Below are 20,153 nucleotides of genomic sequence, written 5' to 3'. Positions count from 1 at the left end.
GTAAGAGTACCTCATTATAGTCTGCCTGGTACTGTTATCTCACCCACCTCTGAACATACCTGCCACATGTTCCACTGCCATTTGCATTTGAGAGCTAGGTCTCTATGTGTGGGTACAAAAGCCTTGCCTTGCAGGATCACTACTCTGGTGTGGAAGTTTCTGCCTAATCAGAATAGCTATGATATAACAGCAACAACAATGACAGTCGGGTACCTACAATTTTATACATTATGTTCCACCTCTCCAGATGCAAGTGCTTCCAACACAGCTTAAATGCCATAATAATGTAGCAATAAACAATATCAAAAACATAGCAAGCCATTGGGATCCTTCCTACAGGACAGGTTTTGTCAGAGGGGGACATTTAAGCTGACACAGAGACCCCAATGTCTTCTTTGCCTGCCTCCCCCCCCCCTCTCTTGGAATCGTTCCTGTTATGTACTGAAGTTCTCACCCTGGGCCAGCAGGGGGATACTGTAGATAGTTATGCAAATAAGGGATCGAAAGTGATGTTCAGTGATTGGATAGTTTTAGAAAATTGTTACAGTTACATTGTACTGGAGCTCTATATAAGCAGGCTGACTGAACCCTTCAGTTCAGTTCTGTCCTGGCCTATGAATAAACAAGAGCTGTTTGAAGAATCGCTGTGTCGTCTGATATGTTCACCCACAACTTAACAGTTCCCACAGGGACCACTGGTGGTAAATGGCCGTGTGAGAGGAGAAGCGGTCCAGCTGGAATAGGAACAGGTGCTCAGCATTGATCCCCCCACCTGCCTTCCTCTCTCTCTCCTGGAAATCTTCCCACAAGGCAGCGAGTGGTAGGTGGCTCCTGGGGTAGGAAGGTAGAACAAGGGTTCTGGTCCAAAACAAGAGGATTTACAAGCCCTGTCAGTTGATGAAAAGATAGGCAAGGTCAGGGAGAACAAGTTGCATGGAGAGGAGGGTCCAGGGTGGACGATGGAGCAAATTTTGAATGTTGTAGCACACCCAACTGCAGCTTGGTCTGGGTGGCTGGTTTGTCTCCAACTGGGAGAGGCAGTGCCGGATTTATGTATAAGCTAAACAACCTACAGTGTTAGGGTTACAGACGCTTCAAGTTACAGACGCTTCAGGTTACAGACTCCGCTAACCCAGAAATAGTACCTCGGGTTAAGAACTTTGCTTCAGGATGAGAACAGAAATTGCGCTGCGACTGCGCGCCGGCAGCGGGAGGCCCCGTTAGCTAAAGTGGTACCTCAGGTTAAGAACAGTTTCAGGTTAAGGACGAACCTCCAGAATGAATTCAGTTCTTAACCCGAGGTACCACTGTATAGCTTAGGGCCCCACTGTCTTGGGGGCCCAAAAAAATTCAAAGGGGGGAAAAAGTACATTTCCAAAATATAAGATAAAAAACAAATAAATTGTATTTCAGTTCAACATTTACTTTGATAAAATACATATTTTGTTATGTGTAAATGGCTTTAGATACATATTAGGTCCATAAATTACCATAGAGCATATATTCAACACAAAAAACAGCGGCAATTTGTTGTTGACAAAGGAGAGCTGGACATATAAAGGGCCCCATTACCTTCAGTAGCTTAGGGCCACATCAAACCTCAGTCCAGCCCTGGGGAGAGGCCTCCTTAATGAAAGAGACCTTGCCTGACTCCTGTAGCAAAGCAGGTTAGGGGAACTGCTTCTACTGAATCTTATGGGTAGAAGTCTGAAGAACTGCTGGCAAAATGAGTTCCTGCAGTGGAGCCTCATAGTCCAAGCCCTGATTTTTTTTTAGCGTGTCTTCATTGCTGGCAAAGCTCCCCAGATGTAGTTGCTTTTGCCCCACCCTCTTTCCCTTTGAGCCTGTCTCCACCCAGACCACACTGGATTTTCCCAAGAGAAAGGTGGGCAGGGAGAGGATTCCCTGCATTGGGTCACCCTGAGTGGGGGATTTGACATCTTTCCCCAGGGCCTGCAAGACAGAGCTGTTCCGCCAGGACTTTGGACAGGATGCAGTTTGACTTACTTTCCTTTGTATAAAACGAGCCCAAAGGAGGCTCCCAACCCGCTCACAGGTCCTTGTATGATCAGTGGAAACAGTTGGCCCTGGCAAGTATTAACCACTCTCAGTCCCAACCTGATAATTGCCACCTGCTGAGATTTTAACTTGTTTGAATCAATTTTAAGATGTATTTTAATTAATTGATGTCTGTTTTTGTGCCTATTATGTTGTTTTTATGATGTTAGCTGCTCTGAGCCTGGCCTCAGCCGGGGCGGGTGGGATACAAATAAAATATTATTATTATTATTATTATTATTATTATTTACAAGCAGTGCCATAAAGCACACACACTCCTCTTGCCTTTTCTGCTCTAGAAAAAGCAAGCGGGGGGGGGGGGGGCGGAATTGTCATTTCATCCCTGCATGGCCGTTTTCTCTGGGCACCTCAGCTGCACAGTTGCTAGATAACCCCCAACCTTCTCGGATCTGGGAAATTAGGGAGGTGGCAGGGTTGGACCACCATGCAAATATGCGGGGGAGCTCTGCCCACTTCTGAGTCTGTTTGGCACAGTTGCCAGAGGGCAGCACCACACTTGCCGTGCCATACTAGGTGATTGAAGCCTAGCCATGATGCTTGCAGCAGCTACAGGTGAGCAGAGAGCTGCCCGAATGACTCATGTTCCAAGAGAAAGAGCAAACTGTTCAGACCGCGGCTTCCATTGCTTGCATTACTCAAGAGGTGTGGAGGGTGGCAACACGAGAACAGGGCCTTCTCTGCAGTGGCTCCCCGTCTGTGGAATGCTCTCCCCAGTGAAGTTCGCCTGGTGCCTTCATTATACACCTTTAGGCGCCAGGCAAAAACGTTCCTTTTTAACCAGGCCTTTGGTTGGTCTGATTCACATCCTATACCCTTTTAAAATGTGGCTCTTTTGGGGTGGGGGTGTTATTGGGTTATTGTTCCTATATATTGTGATCTTTTCTGTGAACCGCCCTGAGACCCCCGGGTATAGGGTGGTATATAAATTCAATTAACAACAACAACAACAACATTAATTTTCATCCAACATTTCCATTTTATCATTTCTGCTTAACCCTCAAGAAAGAAGGGCATTTTCGCTGGCCAGGTTTAATTCAAATCCATCAAACCTCCTTTGGGGAAGGTTCTCAGGCAGAGTGGAAGGAGAAAGAACTTGCCCATGTGAAGACCACCTGGTGGAAACCCTTACACACATGGTTCTCAATTGTAAATTATATGCTGATCTCCGCCAGCAATTTCTAGATCAACTCTGTATCCCCAAATGGAAACCAGAGTCAGAGGTCATATATTTTCTATTACTGGGGAATGATCAGGAGCTCACCATGTTAGTGGCCAAATATCTCTATTTGTTTTTTTGTCATCAAAATACACTGCAGACGTCTGATCTCCCTGGAGACCAAGAGATGTGACGATAGACTGCTCTGCCTCCTTTCTTTTAGTAAATGTTTTGTGCCACTGGGGAAGTGGTGATTCTGTATTGATTTGTTTTGGCTGTTGTATATGATGCCAATAAAAGGTTCACTACTACATTTTATCAGCGTTAATTCTGCATCCTCACAATTTGCCAGCACAGTGGGGGCATGGCTAGCTAAACACTTTTTGCCCTCACTTGCCCAGACTCAATGCCCAAAGGAAGCTTACATGCTGTACTAGTTGAGTCAGCAAAGGAGGGCGAGGGGTTTGTGTGGCTTACTGCTTTCTGTATTACATTGTTATGGACACTCCATAAACAGTAAGGGCTTTGTGGGGCATCTGTACAGCTACGGGTTGTATAGAAAGCAGAAAGGAACATTTGGGTCACTTGAGGAGTCGTACGAAACTCTGCGGCACAGAAAGCTCTAGATACCTTGGGTGCTAACAGCCCAGCTCATGTCGCTTCTGCTGTGCCTCGTGCAGGCTTCCTCTCAGCCAAACCGCACTGGAGGGGGCTTGTTAGCATCATGAAGAGGATTTCCTGTGGCCTGTAAGCAACACTTGGCTGGAGATGCTTCAAGTGGGGGCTGCTGGGTAGGTGAAGAGCTGCTTGCATTCTTGGAAGCTGTGCCGAAATTAGGCATCCTGTAGCACTGAAGCAAAGGGACGCGGGTGGCGCTGTGGGTTAAACCACAGAGCCTAGGACTTGCCGATCAGAAGGTCGGCGGTTTGAATCCCCACAACAGGGTGAGCTCTCGTTGCTCGGTCCCTGCTCCTGCCAACTTAGCAGTTCGAAAGCACGTCAAAGTGCAAGTAGATAAATAGGTACCGCTCTGGTGGGAAGGCAAACAGCGTTTCCATACGCTGCTCTGGTTCGCCAGAAGCGGCTTAGTCATGCTGGCCACATGACCCAGAAGCTGTAGGCAGGCTCCCTCGGCCAATAAAGCGAGATGAGCGCCGCAACCCCAGAGTCGGCAACAACTGGATCTAATGGTCAGGGGTCCCTTTACCTTTACCTTTAGCACTGAAGCAGCACCATCGGGCACATGGAGACATGTGGTGGAAGGCAACCTCAGCTGGAGCATGACTTACTGTGAAGCTGCACAGATCCCTGGAAGAAGAAGAGATTGACGGTTCTTAGTAGTCAATATTGGTGCTGGTTCCCAAGCAGGTCTGGGTGAGGCAAGGTGAAACGACCACCTTGCACAGCAGGATCCATGGGGGCAGCTGATCTGGCTGCCTGTTGTCACCTGCTGTCTCAGATTTGCCGTTATCCTGTCCTATTCATTTAAATTCCCACTGGTAAGGGAATCCAACTGCCTCCATTGCTGCTGTATAGGCATAAAGCACACCTTTTACCCAGAGTCTCTGGACAAATATCTTGGGAAACATCCAGAGCAGTTTTGCCATATTTTAGCTCCTGCCGGTTGTGTGATGCCTTAAAAATCAGCTCTTTTTGTTGGTAGCATTCAGACTTAAGCACTATAGCCCTGAGAGCATCTTCTATGTTGCCTCTTGGACCCAAGACCCTATGAGCTCTACAGTGGTGAGGGGATGCCTATATCCAAAGTGTCTAACCAATCTGCAATGAATTGGGACATAGAAGAAGAAGTGTTTGGATTTGATATCCCGCTTTATCACTACCCTAAGGAGTCTCAAAGCGGCTAACAGTCTCCATTCCCTTCCTCCCCCACAACAAACACTCTGTGAGGCGAGTGGGGCTGAGAGACTTCAGAGAAGTGTGACTGGCCCAAGGTCACCCAGCAGCTGCATGTGGAGGAGCGGGGACGCGAACCCGGTTCACCAGATTACAAGTCTACCGCTCTTAACCACTACACCACACTGGTCCCTCCCTCTACTTTCTCCAGAAGGCTTCTCAAATGGAAATTCTCAGAAAACTCTTCCCATTTCAGTTCCAGATCATCAGCTGCCATTTGCAGGAGTTGTCTCTCTGACTGATCACTTGGGCTTACATTTAGGGCAGAGCCGCCTTTCCCATTGGGCTTACTGGTGCGTTGCGCCAGGGTGCCAGCCTCTCAAGGGTGCCCCAGCGAGTGGGAGTGCTGCGCGGCTTTGCCGGTGTCCTCCCCTTTCCCTCCTGCACCCCCGCCAGCTGCGCCCCATCAACCATATGGCTGGCGGGCGTGCAGCTTGCCTCCCAAGCCCCCACAGTAGGAGAGCGATCCCCACAGAGGCTTGGGAAAAGGTCGACAACTCTTGGGAAATGGGGGTTGGGGCGCCAGAAGGATCTTTGCACCACGGCGCTGGATATACTTAAGACAGCCTTGATTTAGGGCCTCATTTGCCATCTGAGAAATGTCTGAGATCTAGGTTGTTTAAGTCTCAACTTTTGTTTCCAGTGGTAACAGAGCTGCTTTTCTCACTTTTGTATATATTTTACTTATTTGGAAAAGCCCAATTCTCTTCCATATCACAGGCTGTTTTCACTCCCTTTTGTCAATGGCAACCTCCCCTCATCATATCAGAGTCAGAGGCCTCATCCAAGAGCTCTGAGAAAACCCACAAAGTTTACTCAGGGGGCCAAGTAATCCCCACATCATCAGCCTGATGAGAATATGTGTATTTTAGGACAATGAAGCACTAATTACTACCATGTGCATACATGTGTTGGGGAAAGAGGTTTCTAAAGCAACTTTCTAATCTTTGCGTAATTTAGAGAGAAAAGTCCCCATAAGTCCTTCATGCTCATTTATTCTTACTTTCCGATCCTACCAAATCTATATACAGCAGCTGCTCTGCCTGCTCTCTTGAAGCGCTAACAGCTGCATATCATCTTTTTTCATATTAAGGGCAAGGGGACAACCTTCCCCCCAAGAAAACTTCCCACAAAACCTTGTCTCTTTTGAGTCAAAATTAGATAGTCCTACAGACTAGATAGTTCACAGATCCTCCAAGTGTCCCTATTTTCCAGGAATGTTCCTGATTTAGAGAAGCTGTCCCAGTTTCTGATTTGACCCCAAAATGTCTTGCTTTTCCTTAAGTATCCCTATTTTCATCGGAGAAATGTTGGAAGGTATGGAGTTACCTGACCCCTGAGCTGTCTAAAGGCAATCCTGTATAGGGAAGGTTTTTTAAAAAATGTTTAATGTTTTATTATGTTTTTATATATGTTGGAAGCCGCCCAGAGTGGAGAACAGGGCTGAAGACTATCCAGAGACTTTGGAGAAGGGGGGGGTGTGTGTGTGAATACTATCAAGAGGCTGTGAATCTGTAAACTCTCTCTCTTCCAGTGTTTCTCCTGCTAGCTATTCCCCATCCAGTATTTCCCAGCTTCTGCCTCCTGAACTATGCCCCTCTGCAAACCACTGTTCCAAATCTTTTTTTTTTTAAATAATATTTATTGATAATTTCAGGATTACAAGAAAAATAAAAAACAAAAAACAACAACACTACAATACAAAAAATAAAAATAAAAAAATAAAAAAGAGAAAAGCACAAAATATAAAAACCAATACGACAATACAGCAAAAGAAAGTAAAAAAGAAGAAAAAAGAAGAAAAAAACACAAATCCCAAATTGCATATCCATAATTTCCATTTGCTTGTTTCGTTGACCTCCTCACACCTCCCTTTTTGTAATTCTTTCCATCTTTCTCAATTTTTGTTATAAAATTTATCTTAACAATTTAACCTAATAATTAACTCAACAAATCCTTTCCATCTTTCCCCATATTCTGTTATTCAAATTATCTTAATTTATTTAACCTTATCTTACCCCTAAGTACCTTAAGACTTAAATCTTAGTTTTCAAATATACATAGCTCCTGATAACATTTCTGCTAGAGTCATATAGTTTCATTCCCACATTTTCCCTAATATTCATTAAGCTGATTCTAAAATAAAAAATTCCCATTATAAATTCTCTTTCAATCATCATCCAGCGTCTCTTCTTCCTGGTCTCGGTTCGTGTCAGTCCTTACTGTCCATTCCATCTAGTCCATCAACCTGGAAGCCTTATGTCCGAGGCCCTTAAGTCTCTTCCATGTCCCTTCTGCAATTCTTCTTCATCTTGTTTGTGCTTGCCCTTTTCCTTGTCTTTTGTTGGTCTCTGTCTTAGTTTCTTTCCTTTCTCATTGAGGAGTAGGTCTCTGGGGGATTCCAACCCAAAATTGTCTCCATCACCCTTCATCCAGCTCGCCCATTCCCCACAGTCCCACTCCCCACAGTCCTCGATATAATCCAAAATGTATTTAAAATCAAATTTCAAGATCTCTCCAAAGCTAGGAACCTCCTCATCTCCAGACTCCCCTTGGCCCACTCCAACTTCAATCTTCAATAACAGCGGCTTATGCTCCTATAGGGCCTCTGGTCTCTCCATTTGTACTATTTGAGGTGCAGCCGCATCCTCCTCCATTGTCATCTGCACTTGCCCAGTCAGTACAGATTCATAGGTTGGTTCCTGAATGATTTCTGTATCAATGTTCCCTGTTTGTCCACAGTTATTAACCACAACAGTCAAATCCATTTTCTCATTCATCATGTCCATCTTCTCATGCATCTGTTCCAGCAAAGCATTTGTCTTGCATAAAGCAAGCACCCAGTCTTCCTCCCAGCTCATCTTTGTTCAAGGTCAGAAAAGACTGTTCCCACGGTCTTAATCTCACAGATGTTGGGTCTCAAATATACTACAGCAACAATTCAGCAAGCTCCCTCTAGAGGAGACAAACTATTTGTATCCATTTTTTTTTTAAGACAAAGGAAAGTTACTTTCATTTTTCAGATATTTCAGATGTTTTTCAGATATTTTGTTTCTTTAAAATGCAAAAGGCAACATTAGAATCAACTTGTTTCTCTTCATTAGCTATCTGTCAAAGTATTACGTTCACAGTCAATGAACCTCTCCAACAGTTTCTGTCTCTGACACCCCGTTCCCAGGTTAGAAACGGTGGAAACTTATCCTTCTTCACTCCCTCTCCTGCTAGGGTTAAACAGAGTCCCCCCCCCCTTTCTTCTGCTTCCAAGGGTGGTTTCAGTAATTCTGAATGAAGGAAATTTAGTCTTTTTTGACAGCTTCCCGGCTTTAGCTTGCAAAATGTTTGCTTTAGTCTATATACAAAAAAGCGGAAGGCGGACTTCCTGTTTGCACCTTCCCGCTTCGATACCAAATTAAACAATTTCTTGATCCAATTTTCCGTTTCTACTCACAGGTACTTGTTTTAAGTCCAATTGTCCACAGGAAAAAGTCAGCGCTCTCTGGCAATGGCTGTGCGGCTTCACTCCGTGAAAGTAGCAGTCAGTTCGTAGCACCGCGCTTCTCACCCCACTTCGCTCCGGAGCCCCTAGATGGGATTCCCCGCGAGTAGGGGGGCGCTTCTGGTGCCCTGCCGAACCCCACGCTCCCAGGCTTCCTCCGCCTGGGATTTCTAGCGGGTCCCCACCTTCGCCGCGGTGGGAAGACCCAGTTTCCACGGAGCCCGTTCCTCCGGTCGGAGGAACTCCGCCATTCACCAATGGCGCTGACCCAGAAGTCCACTGTTCCAAATCTATACTGTCCTCCTGCTCCTGGGAAGATTCAGGATTGGGGGAGGGGGTGGCTCCCACCATTCCTCCTCAGTGCAGCTCTCCTGAGCATAATCCCTGACACAGGGTAACTGGGTGTGAGGTGGCAAGAAAATAGGGGGAAGACAGGCTGGCTGAAGACAGGTTGGGAAAGATGCCTTGTGTTAAGTTGTGGGTGAACATATCAGATGACACAGCAATTCTTCAGACAGCTCTTGTTTATTCACAGGCCAGAACAGAACTGAACTGAAGGGTTCAGCCAACCTGCTTATATAGAGCTCAACTACAAAGCAACAGTAACAACTTTCTGTAACTATCCAATCACAGAACGTCACTTTCAATTCCTTATTTGCATATGCGGACCTGAGGGAAAACTATCTACAGTATCCCCCTGCTGGCCCAGGGTGAGAACTTCAGTACATAACGCCTTGGACTCCAACACTGCACTGCTGTGGGGAATAAATCCCTTGAGATGAGCATGCTGCAATTCCCTTAATCCAAACTTAGAGTTTACGGGGAAATGATATACAATGAATTGAAAAAGATGTTTAAAATAACATTTGTAAAAAACAACAACCCAGAAGCTTTCCTTTTGGTAATTATAGGGACAGAACTACCTAAACTGTATAGAAATTTATTCATGTATGCGACTACAATGGAAAGAATGTTATTTGCCGAAAAATGGAAAGAAGAAGAAGTCCCAGCGAAAGAAGAATGGATACAAAACCCGATGGAATACGCCGTAATGGCGAAACTTACCAGAAAAATATGAAATCAAGATAACAGACTTTTTAATAAAAGAATGGATAGGGTTTGTTGAATATTTACAAGCAAACTGTAACAGATAAGAACATTGGCAGGATTACTGTAATAACCTGCAGGTTTATAAGAGTATACATTTAAAGTAGATGAATGAATGTTTAAGTTAAGTTAATTTGGAATATGCAGAAAATATAAAAAAATAAATTTAAGGAACTGCAGAAAGAGCAGGAAAGGAAGTCGAGTTTTGAAAGGTTAAGATGATTGTAAAATTATTGAAATGTATAAGATTGAAAATCATAATTAAAAAAAAATCCAAACTCAGGTGTAATTATGTGAATATTTCAGATTTCTTAAAGCTACAACAATCTCCACTGTGTCTTGATTCTCAGACCTTGGGTAAGCACCTAGAACCCCCTGGAATCTGGCCACAGTATGACAGATTGTGGGAAGGGGTGCCCAACTTTTGTAACAATATCTCCTCTTTTTCAGACTAAACATACCCACCTTCTTCAACTATTCCTCATAAGGCTTGGTTTCAAAGCCTTTGGTCATCTTGGTCGCCCTCCTCTGCACATGTTTGAGCTTGTCAATATCCTTCTTAAACTATGGTGCACAGAGCAGGAAACAATATCCCAGATGGGGTCTGACCAAGGCAGAATAGAGCATGGTTCCTAACATGGAATTTGCCCTTATGCTGGGTCAAAATTAAGTTTTCTTCGAGACTTTACTGCCCTTTACTGCATGAATTACAATAATAATAATAATAATAATAATAATAATAATAATAATAATAATTTTATTTATATCCCAGCCCTCCCTGGCCAGGGCTGGTCTCAGGGCAGCTAACACCAAATATAAATTACAATAAAACGTAATAGCAACAACAACAACAACAAACAAACAAACAGTTAATTAAAATACGGCTTAAAATACAGCTTAAAATGCAGCCTCATTTTAGCAGTAGCCCATAAATCAAGACCATAAAGGGAGGAAACATCAGGTATTCACCCGAGCCAGCTATCCAAGCTGGTCCTACATTGGCCAGCAAAAAAGCCAAGGGAAGATTTATACACCAAATCCCATATAAGGGGTCAGAGTGAGTTTAAGCTGAAGGCCAGGCGAAACAGCTCCATCTTGCAGGCCCTGAGGAAAGATGTCAAATCCCGCAGGGCCCTAGTCTCTTGTGACAGAGCGTTCCACCACTTCGGGGCCAGTGCTGAAAAGGCCCTGGCCCTAGTTGAAACTAATCTAACCTCCTTGAGGCTTGGGACCTCCAAAGTATTTTTATTTATGGACCTTAAGGTCCTCTGTGGGGCATACCAGGAGAAGCGGTCCCGTAGGTACGAGGGGCCTAGGACGCATAGGGCTTTAAAGGTCAAAAAAGGTTTACACTTGTTTCTTTTGGAGGTTTGGGAACCTGAGCATTTCAGAGAGGAGTGTGTTTTTATCACTGCCCACTGCAAACGGTGCTACTAGCAAAGCTCAATGTAGGTCAGGGTTTGCATGAAGTTTGCTCAGAGTCGCATGCAGTAGGAACAGCCACAAACCATTAGAGTGCCGGAGGCCAACTTAACTCAGAGTGACAACCAGGGCTGAGCCAAACAAGGGGTGCTATTCATGTGCATTTTCAGTCATCCTGGAAAGTGACCTGGGATGTAATCCTTATCTGGGGTAAGCCCCCTTTAACTCCATGGGACCCACTTCCAAGGAAATTTGCTTAGGAGTTGTAAGTTAAGGCCGCAATACTAAACACAGTTACCTGCATGCATGAGAGCAAGTCCGAATGAATTCAGCAGGACCAACTTCGGAGTAGACATGCACAGGATTGCTTATGGCCTAAAAATATTAGAATCATAGAGTTGGAAGGGATCCAAAGAGTCATCCGGAAATGGCGAAAACTGGGGCTAAATTGTGCTGTAAAAAAAGCTCCAAAATTCAAAAATTCTTGTAAGGTAAAGGTAAAGGGACCCCTGACCATTGGGTCTCGTCATGGATGACTCTGGGGTTGCGGCGCTCATCTCGCTTTATTGGCCAAGGGAGCTGGCATACAGCTTCCGGGTCATGTGGCCAGCATGACTAAGCCGCTTCTGGCGAACCAGAGCAGCACACGGAAACGCCGTTTACCTTTCCACCGGAGTGGTACCTATTTATCTACTTGCACTTGATGTGCTTTCGAACTACTAGGTTGGCGGGAGTAGGGACCGAGCAACGGGAGCTCACCCCGTCGTGGGGATTCGAACCTCCAACCTTCTGATTGGCAAGCCCTAGGCTCTGTGGTTTAACCCACAGCGCCACCAGCGTCCCAAAAGGAGGTTAATTCCCAGCAAAGATTAGGAGGGTAGAAGATACAGAAAAAGTCTCTATATCAGTGATTCCCAAACTGTGCTGCTGAGGCGTCATTTGAAAAATTAGCAAGAAAAGGAAGGCTGTCTTGGCATCCACAAGTACTGGGATGGCTGTGCAAGAGCTGCAGTGATAGCACAGTAATATAGTCTGCGGAAAAACTGATCGCTGTTTGCTCCGATTGAGTGCTAAAGAGCTCTTTTCTCTGGGGGAAAGCAGAGGGACAAGAGGAAATGTGGATAAACCCTCAGTCTTCCCTAAGCAGTGTTTTTTTGGGAGAGAGTTTTTCCCCTTAGTTTTTCTTCCTCTTCTAACCATTTCTTGGTACAGTGGTAGGTAAAGGTAAAGGGGCCCCTGACCATTAGGTCCAGTCGTGGCCGACTCTGGGGTTGCAGCGCTCATCTCGCTTTATTGGCCGATGGAGCCGGCGTACAGCTTCCGGGTCATGTGGCCAGCATGACTTAGCCGCTTCTGGCGAACCAGAGCAGCGCACGGAAAAGCCGTTTACCTTCCCGCCGGAGCGGTACCTATTTATCTACTTGCACTGTGATGTGCTTTCGAACTGCTAGGTTGGCAGGAACTGGGACTGAACAACAGGAGCTCACCCTGTCACGGGGATTCGAACCGCCAACCTTCTGATCGGCAAGTCCTAGGCTCTGTTGTTTAACCCACAGCGGTACCTTGGGTTACAAACACCTCAGGTTACAAATGCTTCGGGTTACAAACTCCGCTAACCCGGAAGTAGTACCTTGGATTACAAACTTTGCCCCAGGATGAGAATGCAAATCGCGTGCCGGTGGCGCGGCGGCAGTGGGAGTCCTCATTAGCGAAAGTGCGCCTCAGGTTTAGAATGGTTTTGGGTTAAGAACGGACCTCCAGAACAAATTAAGTTCATAACCCGAGGTACCACTGTACTCCTGTAAACATTGAGCTCTTCTGAACCTACTAACAACAACTTCTTGTTTCACAGGCTCCTGTTTGGTTACAGTTATGCCAGCACACAGCAACTGAGTTCACTGTTAGAGAAAGATACAGTGGTACCTCGCAAGACGAATGCCCCTCAAGACGAAAAACGCGCAAGACGAAAGAGTTTTTCGTTTTTTGGGTTGCTTCGCAAGACGAATTTCCCTATGGGCTTGCTTCGCAAGACGAAAAATGAAAAAAACGAAAACGTCTTGCAAGTTTGTTTCCTTTTTCTTAAAACCATTAATACGCAGGGTGACTTCGAGGAACAACTCATAGCACACGGTGTGGTAGCCTTTTTTGAGGTTTTTGAAGACTTTGGTGATTTTGAAGACTTTGGGAAACCGTGCTTCGCAAGACGAAAAAAATCGCAAGACGAAAAAACTCGCAGAACGAATTAATTTCGTCTTGCGAGGCACCACTGTAGATCTTTCCAATATGGATTCTACTTAGAAAGCAGAGGTGGAGGACATTTCTGCTATTGCTGCTGAACTGCTTCTCCCGACAGAGACAGCTGAGTCCAAGGATTTGGAGCTGGAGGAGCGTCTCCACCTCCATCGTTCTGCCCGGACACTGAGGTCCAGCGCCGAGGGCCTTCTGGTAGTTCCCTTGCTACGAGAAGCCAAGTTACAGAGAACCAGGCAGAGGGCCTTCTCGGTAGTCTTGTTATAGTGCACAGTGCTGACCTTTAAAGCCCTAAATGGCCTCGGCCCACTGTACCTGAAGGAGCCTCTCCATCCCCATCATTCAGCCTGGGCACTGAGGTCCAGCGCTGAGGGCCTTCTGGTGGTTCCCTCACTGCAAGAAGTGAGGTTACAGGGAACCAGGCAGAGGGCCTTCTCGGTCGTGGCACCCGCCCTGTGGAACGCCCTCCCACCAGATGTCAAAGAGAAAAATAACTACCAAACTTTTAGAAGACATCTGAAGGCAGCCCTGTTTAGGGAAGCTTTTAATGTTTAATAGGTTATTGTATTTTAGTGTTCTGTTGGAAGCCATCCAGAGTGGCTGGGGAAACCCAGCCAGATGGGTGGGGTATAAATAATAAATTATTATTATTATTATTATTATTATTATTATTATTATGGTCCAAACAATGGTCATCATAATGCTAAGGGTCCGTCCTTCACCTGGAGCTTAAACTGGAGGAGGACCAGCAAGGGTATAAAAGCCACCAGTAGGTCCTGGGGCTCACATCCCTGCTGGGCTGAGCAGAACAAATCATCATGAAAGATCTCTTCAGCCATCACAGCTCATAGTTTGCAGCGGGCAGCAAGCCAGGGCAGAAACTAGTCACCAAAACCAAGACTGCCTCCTGGAATCCTTTGCAATGCGAGACAAGTTTCCCTCTCCGAATTTGGGGGCTGCCGCTCCAGTTTCCACCAGCAGGTGATAGATTAGTGGTCACAGCAAAGAAGAGCAAGAGGATGTGGGGAAAGCCACTAACTTTCAGCCAGTCTCCTTTCACCATCATACACCCACTAAGAAAAAGAAAGAAAAGAAAACGGTGCGGTTTGAGCACAGAAAACTTTGTTCCTCTTCTTTGTCATGGGATTTACTAAAGACGGATTCTTTCTTGATTTAGAGCAGCTGGGAAGTTCCACTAAGCAAAGATGGGTCAGTCACGTTCCTCATGAGGTTGTGTTTTTTTTTGGGGGGGGGTCACCAGAATATTCCTGCAAATAATTCCCGTGACCAAATAAAATAAAACAAATGAGATGATAAAGTTAAATCTGGGCTATATTGTTTGATGCTACAGGTGCAGGTTCATATAACTAAATGTTCCTTCCAAATAAAAAATAAGTAATATCCCTGCCACCCCCTTGCCAAAGAATGTGCATATCAGAGACAGCGCAGTTTTATCCTAAGCTTTTTCCTGACGAGCTGGTTTTATATTTGCAGTGAACTTCTTGTCTCTGGAGGAACATTTCCTCATGTGAGCTTCCGCCGGCAATCTGAAGTGGTACGGTCCTGTCACAAAGCTGGGCCTGTTGTCTCATAGCTGTCAACTTACAGATTTGAAAATAAGGGACCAGCAACCTTGAAAATAAGGGACCAGCAGCCAAAATAAGGGACCTGCAGCCTCACCTGTTCCAGGCACTCCAGTCTTCCTGTCCTCCTGCAGTCTGGTCAAACTCATGCTGGTAGCTTCAAGAACACTGTCCAATCAACTTTGTAACCAGAGGTTCAACTGAATAGAATCTGAATCACATGCACCACAAGGCCTATGCAGCCTCAACTTAAGATGGCTCCCCAGCCTGGCTTTGCACTGCAAAGTTTGCAGCAGCACAGGCAACAAAATGGCGTCCAGCATTCAAAACCCCCCCTCAGCTTGCATTAACTAGCCACACACAAGGCATGCAAGCTCCACCCCCCAGTCGTTCTTAGACTTCTTATTGGGTGAGCAACACAGTTGGAGCCTCCCTCCCTGGCTGGCAGGGAGGGAGGGAGAGGAGCTGCTTCCTTTGAAAATTAAGGGACATAATTTAAGGGACAGCAGGGGGACATGGCGCTGGAATAAGGGACTGTCCTTCAAATAAGGGACACTTGACAGCTATGTGTTGTCTCCTAGCAGGACAGGTGTGGCTATTATAGAAATTATGGAACTAATCCTGAGTTCACGTCAGGTAAGCCAGAGATCTATAGTTGCCACGATGGTGATTCTGGTCTTGAGATTGACTTTTGAAAGTCCTCCAGCAAACAAAAGTTTAAAATACTAGGAAGCAGCCTTGAGAGGCTCCATCAGGCTTATGGCAGTGGTGGTGAGTTTATCCCTGTATTAGGTATTATAATGATAGCAATGATCAGTATTACTGTTACTAGTCCAGACCCTGTGGCAGCAGTAGGCCAGGTGGGATTCTGTTCTTTTTTTTTATAAATTTTATTTTAAAAGTTTTTGCATACATTATTATTTGCATTAGTCCACAAACAATGTCAGCACAGTAGTACATCGGGTTAAGAACTTAATTCGTTCTGGAGGTCCGTTCTTAACCTGAAACTGTTCTTAACCTGAGGTACCACTTTAGCTAATGGGGCCTCCCACTGCGCCGCCACCACACGATTTCTGTTCTCATCCTGAAGCAAAGTTCTTAACCCGAGGTACTAATTCTGGGTTTGCGGAGTCTGTAACCTGAAGTGTCTGCAACCCGAGGTACCACTGTATCTTTATGGGGGTTCTTCCAACCCCCAGGCTTCCCCCCCACCTGTCTCCCTGGTTTCCAATAATTATGTCTTTTCTTTTCTGCGTCTAAATACCTTAATCCAAACTATTAAATTTCCTTTTGAATATCCTTTGTCATATTATATTACAAGTACCAGTCCAATCCTGCTAACGTTTTTAGATGTTTGCAGTGCTCCTTCACATATTCTATAAAGTTAATCCATTCTTTTTTAAATTTATTGTCCTCTTGGCGTTTAATCTTCCTGGTCAATTTTGCCATTTCAGCATAATCCATCAGTTTCAATACCCATTCTTCTTTTGATGGGGTTCTTTCTTCTTTCCATCCCTGGGCATACAACATTTTTGCTGCTGTCGTCGCATACGTTCGGCTTCCAAGGTACGACTGTATTTGATTGAAATGCCTCCTGGAACAACAGCCCCCCCCCAAAGGTCTTCAGTACTGAGAGCAGAACACATGGCTATCGACATCAGTGACAGGCAACTGACTCACCACAGACAAACAAAAGTGTTTCTTCGAATAGCAGATAACCCGTGGGGTTCACTCCTGCATGATACAGTGATGGTCATCAGCTTAGATGCCTTTACAAGCTGATTAGACAGATTTGTGGATCCATGACTCATGGCTAAGTGTCATGAGGGCTGTATGAAATCTCCAGCATCAATGGCAGTAAGCCACTAAATAACATCTGTTGGGGAGAAGTAACTGCGGGTGGCTGCTATATTGCCTTAATGCTCTATTTGAGGACTTCTTGGAAGCATCCGCTTGGGAACTGTGGGCAAGAGGAGGCTGAACAACATGGAACTGACCCAGCAAGGTTATTGCTTTTACTTTCTTTTTTTTTACCTTTTACCTTATTGCTTAGCAGTCTGGTCACTGCATTTTGAACGTACTGGAGCATACCCTTCAACATTTCTCTGATGAAAATAGGGGTGTCCTATTCAATTATTATTATTATTATTATTATTATTATTATTATTATTATTTTACTATTTATACCCTGCTCATCTAACTGGGTTGCCCCAGCCACTCTGGGTGGATCTCAACACATTATAAAGAAAATAATAAAACATTAAACATTAGAAAACTTCAGATGGCTTGAGGGTCGGATAACTCCATACCCTTCAACATTTCTCTGATAAAAATAGGGACGCGGGTGGCACTGTGGTCTAAACCACTGAGCCTTGGGCTTGCTGATCAAAAGGTCGGCGGTTCGAATCCTCGCGACGGGGTGCGCTCCCGTTGCTCAGTTCCTGCTCCTGCCAACCTAGCAATTTGAAAGCACACCAAAAAGTGCAAGCAGATTCCCGGCGGGAAGGTAAACGGTGTTTCTGTGCGCTGCTCTGGTGTTGGTGTTCTGTTGCGCCAGAAGCGGCTTGGTTGTGCTGGCCACATGACCCGGAAAAACTGTCTGCGGAGCGGACAAACACCGACTCCCTTGGACTGTAAAGCGGGATGAGTGCCGCAACCCCAGAGTCATTCATGACAGGACTTAACTGTCAGGGGCCCCTTTACCTTTACCTAAGGAAAAGTGGGGCATTCTGGGATCAAGTCAGAAACTGGGGCTGCTTCTGTAAATCTGAGACTATCCCTGGAAAATCAGGACATTTGGAGGGTCTGCTGGAGTTCCTGGTCACTTTTGAAAGGCAGCCCCACGTTTAACACATTATGACCAATGGCTGTGTCCTCAGGCATGCCATGGTCAATGTTATGTACTGAGTTGAATAGGATCCAAAATGCAGCAGTCTGATTGGTCCTAGAACAATGCAGCAGTATGATTGGTCCACAGGAGCCACCCAATCCAGCTCCAGGTGGAAGTGAATCCACAACCTGATTGGCCTACAGGAGAATCCCAGAATTAGCCAATCACATGCAGCCCATTGTGTAAATAATGTATATAAAGCAGATATTGTGGGGGAACCTCCATTCCTCCTCACCACTATGAGCTGAATAAAGAGCATGAAATCCACTCTCGACTCGGAGTATATTTCAGTCAAGATCAGCATTTTGGGCAGATGGGGTCAGCTAACCCATCCTCCCCTTCATGGATCACTGCCTTGCCGTGGCGAAGGGGCTGAAGCTGAGGCTCCAATACTTTGGCCACCTCGTGAAAAGAGAAGACTCCCTGGAAAAGACCCTGATGTTGGGAAAGATGGAGGGCACAAGGAGAAAGGGACGAGAGAGGACGAGATAGTTGGATAGTGTTTGCGAAGCTACCAGCCTGAGTTTGACCAAACTGTGGGAGGCAGTGGAAGACAGAAGTGCCTGGCGTGCTCTGGTCCGTGGGGTCACGAAGAGTTGGACACGACTAAACGACTAAACAACAACAACAACCCATCCTGTCCCCATTATACCACCCCTCACATAGGACCAGTCTGAGACATGCCACTTATCCCGCCAAATTCAAGGCTAGGGTTTTCTGAAGCAAAAGATGCCAGAGGTTCACGGGTGCTAGAGCCCCAAAACCTTTAAAAAAACAACAACTCAGTCCCTGAAAGGGATGGAGCAAAGTCGCAGTTAGATGGCTTTAACCCTTAAGGTGATGGCTCGGTACACTGTGGTCTCCACAAAATGAGCCAGGTGGGTTCAGGTTTTCTCCAACTCGAAGCTAAATACAGTGGTACCTTGGTTCTCAAATTTAATCTGTTCCGGAAGTCCGTTCCAAAACCAAAGCATTCCAAAACCAAGGCATGCTTTCCCATAGAAAGTTCAAAACGGATTAATCTATTCCAGACTTTTAAAAACAACCCTTAAAACAGCAATTTAACATGAATTTTACTATCTAACAAGACCACTGATTGATAAAATGAAAGCAATAATCAATTTACTGTACTAGAAAATAAATAAGACAGTATCGAGGATGATAAAAATTAAAAATTTTTTTTTCCTTACCAGCGCTGATGATAGTCATTGTTTGGATGGGGGGCTTTTATCCATTTCCACAGTCACACAGTCAATCAATCAGTAGCTGAACTGGGTTCCACACAGTCACAAAAACAAATGAACTGAAAAAGCCTCAAAAACAGAAAAGTAAAATAAATAGCAAAAACAAAAGCGCCAAACTTAATCCATTCTGATTGGTGCAAGCGCCCCGGAAACAATCAATGACAGCCGCATCGGACATTCGGCTTCTGAAAACCATTTGAAAACCGGAACACTTACTTCCGGGTTTTTGGCGTTTGAAAACCAAGGCATTTGAGTATCAGGGCGTTTGAGAACCAAAGTACCACTGTATTGAATTTGCAAAACAAAAGTAGAACAGCCGCCATAAAGTGATTCACTTTTACATTGTGGCACAGATGTGTTTGCAGGTTTAGTGCAATGTATTGTGAGCATCACTATTGGAACCAATTCCTCCTTTCCTTGTGGCTAACATGCCTTGCCCAAGTGCTAAATCATAAGCAGTAAGTACCACGTGCACACTGATAGTTTGTGGTAGGATTCATATGAAACCAGCAGTTTATTTTAAGTGCAATTCTGCAACGAGACACTAGAGGGGCTCTTAGCTGCACAGCAGCCATAGGAGTTTGGCACAGATAGGTAACTCAAGGCTAAGAAATCCACTTCAAATGCAGAACTTTCTTTATGTATGCCACAACAGCAGCAAGAATACTTATTGCAAAGTATTGGAAGACACAAGATCTACCCACCCTGGAAGAATGGCAGATGAAGGTGATGGACTATATGGAATTGGCGGAAATGACTGGCAGAATCCGAGACCAGGGAGAAGAGTCGGTGGAAGAAGATTGGAAGAAATTTAAAGACTATTTACAGAAATACTGCAAAATTAATGAATGTTAGAATGATGTCAGAATGAAGTTAAGTGGTCGTAGCAGCAATGTTATAAAGGTGTATGTACAAATGGATTGTTAACAGGTGAGAATCTAAAGTTATAATATGTTAAGTTAAAAGATTAAGATAAAAACAAAGAGTGAAAGGAATTGCTGAATTAACTAAT

Source organism: Podarcis pityusensis (assembly GCF_964106645.2).
Source record: "Podarcis pityusensis genome assembly, chromosome: 17".
Lineage (NCBI taxonomy): Eukaryota > Metazoa > Chordata > Lepidosauria > Squamata > Lacertidae > Podarcis > Podarcis pityusensis.
The sequence above is the reverse complement of the archived record's forward strand: the minus strand, read 5'-3'. Positions refer to the sequence as shown.